Below are 7674 nucleotides of genomic sequence, written 5' to 3' on the forward strand. Positions count from 1 at the left end.
ATCTGGCGACTTTTGGAGTACTGACGACTTTTGAAGTACAAATCAAAACTATTTTGGGCCAGTATTTTCATTAACAACACTAAGATTTTAACTATAGAATGGATACTACACTGGCTTTGTTCTAGATTACTAAGTTAAATTAAGTTCTTAGCAGATCATGTAGCATTGTTCAGCATTTAGTAACCTGAATGTGGGAATTGCTTACAGAGTAAGAAAACCTTGGCTATAGAACAATTCATTACTCATTACCCACTAGCCTGTTGTCGTCGATAGCGTATCGATCTATAATTCTTCAACTTTTGAACTCCCATTATTTTTCGAATTGACAAAAAACATACGTAATATTAAGTATAATAAAATACATTTCTGTCTAGCAACCTCTAATTTTTCGAAATGTTAACTCGCAGTCAAATTATTACCACATGCACAGTGGTAACGCAAGAACAATTCGGTGGGGGTATCTCGGACATTATTACGTTTCAAATAATCAACAATAGGACTGATATCGAGTTACGGAGTGAGTAGATTGTTTCATGACCTCTAGTTCGCCTGGGTTTTAATGTATTTTCAGTGATTATAAATTGGTGAAACTTATGTTGTGGTGTCTTACATAATGGATTTACCGCAGAAGAAGAAGCGGTACGCTCAAAAATATCGGGATGCGTGGGAAGCAGAACCTGAATTCAATGGGTGGCTGAAACCAATCGTTGGAGACTTATCCAAGGCAAGATGTCAAGTATGTGCAACACAGTTTTATGCTAAATTGTGTGATATTAGAAAGCATTCGAAAACTATTAAGCATAAACAAAAAATTGATTTAAAAGAAAACACAAACCACCTTACCTGAAAAAAATGTCAATGCTGAATGTTGAAGAAACACTACAAGTGAATAAAAATAATGCTGCAGCGGATGTAGCCAAAGAATTGGGTTTTAGTGGCGATTTCATAGACGGTATGCTGCAAGAATGGCATGATATCAACTTCATTACGTGGAATAACACTACTAACGCTGTTCGATTTTGGAGTGAGGTTTTGCAGTATAAAAATGCCGCAGGGAAAAATCCTTTTTCTTTGATTCCACAGCTAGCAATGACTGTTCTATGCCTAGCGCATTCAAATACAGAAGTGGAAAGAATATTCAGTTCTATGAACATTATACAAACTAAACAACGTAACAGATTATCGTTAAAGACAGTTAATGCTTTGATCATATTGAGAGACCAGCTGAAGAAACAAAATAAAGATTGTGCATCTTTTGACATACCGTCACACGTATTGGAGCTTTTTGGAACGAACAAAAGTTACTCTTTTGCGACAAAACCAGTCGAACTGCAACATCATCTTTTGAGCGACGTTCAGCCCTCTACATCAACTACAGTTCTGTCAGAGCATGAAACAGAAGAGTTATTCGATCTTCTGGGTGACGACGATTAATAGCTCACATACCGGTATGTGTATATTTTGTAACCTGAGTTCTTGCTTTCTTTTGTTGCAAATATACAGTGTGATTCAAAAAGAATACCACAACTTTAAAAATGTGTGTTTAATGAAAGAAACATAATATAACCTTCTGTTATACATCATTACAAAGAGTATTTAAAAAGGTTTTTTTTCACTCAAAAACAAGTTCAGAGATGTTCAATATGGCCCCCTCCAGACACACGAGCAGCATCAACCCGATACTCCAACTCGTTCCACACTCTCTGTAGCATATCAGGCGTAACAGTTTGGATAGCTGCTGTTATTTCTCGTTTCAAATCATCAATGGTGGCTGGGAGAGGTGGCCGAAACACCATATCCTTAACATACCCCCATAAGAAAAAATCGCAGGGGGTAAGATCAGGGCTTCTTGGAGGCCAGTGATGAAGTGCTCTGTCACGGGCTGCCTGGCGGCCGATCCATCGCCTCGGGTAGTTGACGTTCAGGTAGTTACGGACAGTTGCTTCATCACTAAACACAATCTTTGAAACGAAAGATTCATCTGTTTCCATTTGAGCAAGGATAAAATCACAGAAATCGATTCTTTTAATCTTATCAGCTGCAGACAGTGCTTGAACCAATTTCAGACGATAAGGTTTCATAACTAACCTTTTTCGTAGGACTCTCCATACAGTTGATTGTGGAATTTGCAGCTCTCTGCGAGTCGATTTTCCTGGGCTGCAAACAAATGCTTGCTGGATGCGTGCTACATTTTCATCACTCGATCTCGGCCATCCAGAACTTTTCCCTTTGCACAAACACCCATTCGCTGTAAACTGTTTATACCAACGTTTAATACACCACCTATCAGGAGGTTTAACACCATACTTCGTTCGAAATGCACGCTGAACAACTGTCGTCGATTCACTTCTGCCGTACTCAATAACACAAAAAGCTTTCTGTTGAGCGGTCGCCATCTTAGCATCAACTGACGCTTACGCCTAGTCAACAGCGCCTCAAGCGAACAAATGTACAACTAAATGAAACTTTATAGCTCCCTTAATTCGCCGATAGATAGTGCTTAGCTCTGCCTTTTGTCGTTGCAGAGTTTTAAATTCCTAAAGTTGTGGTATTCTTTTTGAATCACCCTGTAGTTGTATATTTCTAGTATATTTGACTACTGTGATTGAAACAACAATTTATGTGTTGCGTCAATTATGATAACATGTTTAATTAAACGTTAGCGTATTTTATATGTATGTTGTTGCAAGCGATGCGTGATTTAATTAAGACGATATAGCAATTACGTATGAGACAATTTTTATTAATATTTTAGTAACCCCCCACTGGCATATTGCACCATTCACAGCACGAAATTTTCAGTATACTACTAGTAAAATCAGTTTTAGCGACTTTCTAGCGAGTTTTGATATCGAATCTAGTGATTCGGGTTTTTTCGAGTTGGCAACACTGGAAGTGCTGTTGCGCAGTTGGAGGTGAACAGCCAGCATTGACGGATGTTAAATGTCAGAAGTTTGCGTTGATGGAGGGTAGAGGGCTGACGATCTGTACATTTTCGACTTGGAGACTGAATATTATTCATGATTATATACCTTTGTACTAGATGTCAATGGCGATTTATATTCGTGTTTGAACCGGGTGTCACATTATTAAGGTAAAAGAAATACATTATTTGGTTTGCAAAAAAATCTTTCCTTTGCTAACCACATGCCTATTAGGAGTTAGTGGCTTCAGTAGTTAGAATCTTTTATTTAGCTGGCAGTACTGACGCTCGCTGTATTGCAGCTTTTCGCGTAAGGAAGATTTTTGTGAGGTAAGGTAATGAAATGTATAGGTTATTGTTAGGATTTCTCTTTAGTCAGGGCCATTGTTTTGAATTTTGAATTAATTATTTGAAGTCAGGTTATCTTTTTTTTTTTTTTTTTTTTGTAGTCAGATTGCGTTGCGCTAGAATATTGTGGTTCAGTGTTGACAGACTCATTTAAATAAAGATGTTTCAAACTCATACACGTACCTGGATGTAACACTATGTAGGGGTATGAAATGATGACGTAGAATCTGTCGTGGGTAAAGCAGGTTGTGGCGAAATAAATTTAAAAAAATTAAATTTATTGGTTTTTTTGAAAAGGGGAAAATTACGGACATGGAACTGTAACTTTAGAATTTTTAAGGGATTTTTTATGGACTGTATTGACCGGCTTGAATGCGGACAAATTCAGTGCTGCGTGAAATATGCCTGTAATATAATTTACCATTCCAATTAATTACATTTCTCAATTATACGTCATTGTTGATTTATTCAGAATTCTCACCTTAGACTTAAAATTCGTCTTTCTGCCACAGTATTAATTCATTAGTCGCCATCGGTGTTCTTCTCTTTGTTGACCATGTGTATCTTTCTGAGTTGGCATCGGTTCACTTCACGAAGACGGTGGAAACCGAGGAAATACAATGCTACGTCACTTTAAATAATTCTCGTAAAACTTAGATACTTCTCACTATTTTTTTATTCACAACACAATTATACTTGCTGTGCTCGTCGCACAGACCATAATTACCAACAATACGGCTGCCTTTCCGCACACTCCAAAAATCACGTCCAGCCTCCACGAGGCAACAATCGAAAGTGTCTCTTAGCTCCTTCTTGGAGTATGAAACAAAAGAGAATCCAATGTGAACATTACAAAGATTATAATCTACATGCCTCTCAATTTAATCTTTGGCGCATCCTTTAAGGTATTGTATGTCTCTGCGTCGGAATGTGTCATTACAAGGTGGTAGACTTTGGTTTAATGGTAGAAGACTGGAGAAGTGCAACCAGTCTACAAAGAGATTGCATACAAATCACTCGTGCGACCGGTTCTAGAATACTGCTAAAGTGTGTGGGACTCGTACCAGATAGGACTAACAGGGGATATGGAACGTGTACAGAGAAGGGCAGCACGGATGGTCACAGGTTTGTTTGACGCATTGGAGAGAGTCACAAACATACTGAAGGAACAACTGCAAGATTCTTCAAGACAGACGTGAACCATCCGGAGAAAGTCTATTAACAAAGTTTCAGGAACCGGCTTTAAATGGTGACTCTAGCAATATACTACAACCCTCTGCATATCGCTCACACACGAATCGTGAGGATAAAAGTAGAATAATTACTGCTGCAAGCGCGGAGGCATTCAAACCATCAGTCTTCTCGCGCTCCATACGTGAATAGAACAGACGGAAACACTAACAACGGTACAATGGGACGTATCCACTCCTCTGCCACCCACCTCACGGTGATTTGCACATTGTAGACGTACGAGGGTCATTCAATAATTAAAGAGACAAATCTGTTAATAGGGCAAGTTTGGTACTTGTATGGCCTTAAGTTGGCATCACTGGGATGAGCCCCGATCACCTGATGTATCAAAGACTTTGTAAAAAAATAACTAGACTCACTGATGGCGCTGCAGTCGCGGGATAATTTGAACCTTCGGCTGGACGCCATTATAGTGGTTGTAGTCTGATGTGTTGTGTAGTATTGTTGTTTATGAAGACCCTTATTCAACGTTGTATATTTGTTGGGGCGTACATACAGTATTTGTTACTCGTAATTCTTCTGTCTGTACGTTCCAATCAAAAGAAGTACATTGGTGAAGAGTTGTGCAGCGATTAATTGTACAAATAAATTCGAGAAAGGAACGAATATTACATTTCACAGGTATGTGGATATTTGAAGTTGTTTTGTATGTCAGTGCGCTTGCTTAATAAATGTTTTTGTAACACGGTATTAGCATAATGTCTGTGCATCTATTTGCAGGTTTCCTTTCTCAAAACCACAGCTGTTACAAAAATGGTTACACGCTGTCAGGAAGCAAGATTTCCGACCGACAGAATACCATTTTACATGTTCTGATCATTTTGATGAAAGTTGGCTTATCGGTAGTGTTTTCATGGTCTAGGTTAGGTTGAAACTTGATAATTCGGTCGTGAGTTGCCAAAGCACTATGCCATATATAACGCACTTCTCGTCATAAAATCTAAAGCAAGGTAGAGTCAGAAAATATCTATTAATATAGTGGGCAAATCTTCGAGTATTTTGATGCATTTTGCGTACATTTATCGTAAACGAACTACGAAAAATGCTAGGGGTCCAGTACATAACTTTTAGCTACGGCAGATTCCATGTAGTACGTAAGATAAATTCATAAACAGTGACTAGTTGCTGTTTGTTCATAAATTAAAAAGTATATTGTAGTAACGTATTTAAATGAGGCATTATGTTTGCGACCTAACTTACGGGAAGGCATTTTATAACCAAAAGCGATGTATAAACATTCGAACTCCGCGCGTCAGTTTACCACTATAATGGCCGCCGGCCAGCTATTTAATTTGTCCGCTCTTCACAGTCGACCACTCGTGCGGTTGTGGGGGCCTGTGATGTATCAACATTGTTTTGTTTATAACCTCAAAGATACATATCAAGATGGCGAGTCCGCTACAAACGTCCACATTAGTTGAACAAAGTTCTGTTATCCCATTTTTTACTTGCTGAAGGCGAGAAACCAGTGAATATATATTGCAGAATGTCTAAACTCTATGGTGAAGGTTGTATGAATCGTGCAGATTTTTACAAGTGGGTAGAGCAGTTCAAAAAATGCGACTGAGTGAGTGACGAACACCGTTCAGGACGACCAGCTGCAGTTTCCACTCCCTCACTTGAAAGTCGAATTGGTGACGTCATTCGTGCCGACCGCCGTGTGACTGTGGAAATAATGGTTGACAAGGCTCAAGTCAGTACTGGTACAGTTCATAACATTATCTGTAGCAAGGTGAAGTACCGGGAAGGTTGTGCAAGATGGGTCCCAAAGGAGTTGACGCGGCTACACAGGGAAACAAGGTTGAGCGTGTGCACAGAGCTAAAGAAACGTTATGAAAGAGAAGGTGAGCACTTCCTCAACAAAATTTTAACTTCTGGTGGAACTTGGGTTCACTATTATGAGCCACAATCAAAAAGACCAAGCGTGGAGTGGAAGAACACCAACTCACCTGTAAGAAAAAATTCAAAATCCATGCATAAGCGGGGAAAGTCATATTGACGGTGTTTTGGAATGCCGAAGGCTCAGTTTTCTGTGATTATCTCGAAGAGCAGCACACAATGAACGGCCGGCCGGAGTGGCCGTGCGGTTCTAGGCGCTACAGTCTGGAACTGCGAGACCGCTCCGGTCGCAGGTTCGAATCCTGCCTCGGGCATGGATGTGTGTGATGTCCGTAGGTTAGTTAGGTTTAAGTAGTTCTAAGTTCTCGGGGACTGATGACCTCAGAAGTTGAGTCCCATAGTGCTCAGAGCCATTTGAACCATACAATGAACAGCCAATACTACTCGCATTTGCTTCTGAACATTGTGAAGCCAGCCACGAGAGAGAGCGATGTAGTGGATCTCAGAGGAGAGGTGTGATTTTCCAGCAAGACAACGCACGTGCTCATATTGCTCAACTAACCCGTTAAACCATCGACAAAATGGGCTGGGAAGTATTGCCGCATCCCCCGTTACAGTCCTCGTTTAGCACCAAGTGATTTCCATTCGTTTGGTGCAATGAAGGAGGCATTACGTGGGGAGAGGTTCCAGGACAACAAGGATGTGAAAAAGTTTGTGGGAAATTGGTTCAAACATCAAGATAAAGAGTTCTTTGAAGCCGGAATAAAAAAAGCTTGTAGCCCGTTGGCACAAGTGCATAAATGTTCAAGGGGATTATGTTGAAAAGTAGAAAAAGTATTGTTTTGTAAAAATAAACGCTTCTTTCTCCACACTAATTTGTCTCTTTAATTATTGAATGACCCTTGTAGATGCTGGAACACCATTATAATTATCCGGGCTGTTATGCCGTGGTCGGTTGATGAATTTTGTGTCAATTGAAACTTCCTGGCAGATTAAAACTGTGTGCCCGACCGAGACTCGAACTCGGGACCTTTGCCTCTCGCGGGCAAGTGCTCTACCATCTGAGCTACCGAAGCACGACTCACGCCCGGTACTCACAGCTTTACTTCTGCCAGTATCTCGTCTCCTACCTTCCAAACTTTCCAGAAGCTCTCCTGCGAAGTTGTGACAGTCACAAAACTGTTCCAGCATCTGATACTAAAATGTAGACTTTCACGGCCGGAAGTGTCATGTCCATTACAATTACCCGGGCTGCTATGCCGTGGTCGGTTGATGAATTCTGTGTCAATTCCCAACGTTTCGACCCAGTCTGC

The sequence above is a fragment of the Schistocerca serialis genome, chromosome 11 (assembly GCF_023864345.2).
Source record: "Schistocerca serialis cubense isolate TAMUIC-IGC-003099 chromosome 11, iqSchSeri2.2, whole genome shotgun sequence".
Taxonomy (NCBI): domain Eukaryota; kingdom Metazoa; phylum Arthropoda; class Insecta; order Orthoptera; family Acrididae; genus Schistocerca; species Schistocerca serialis.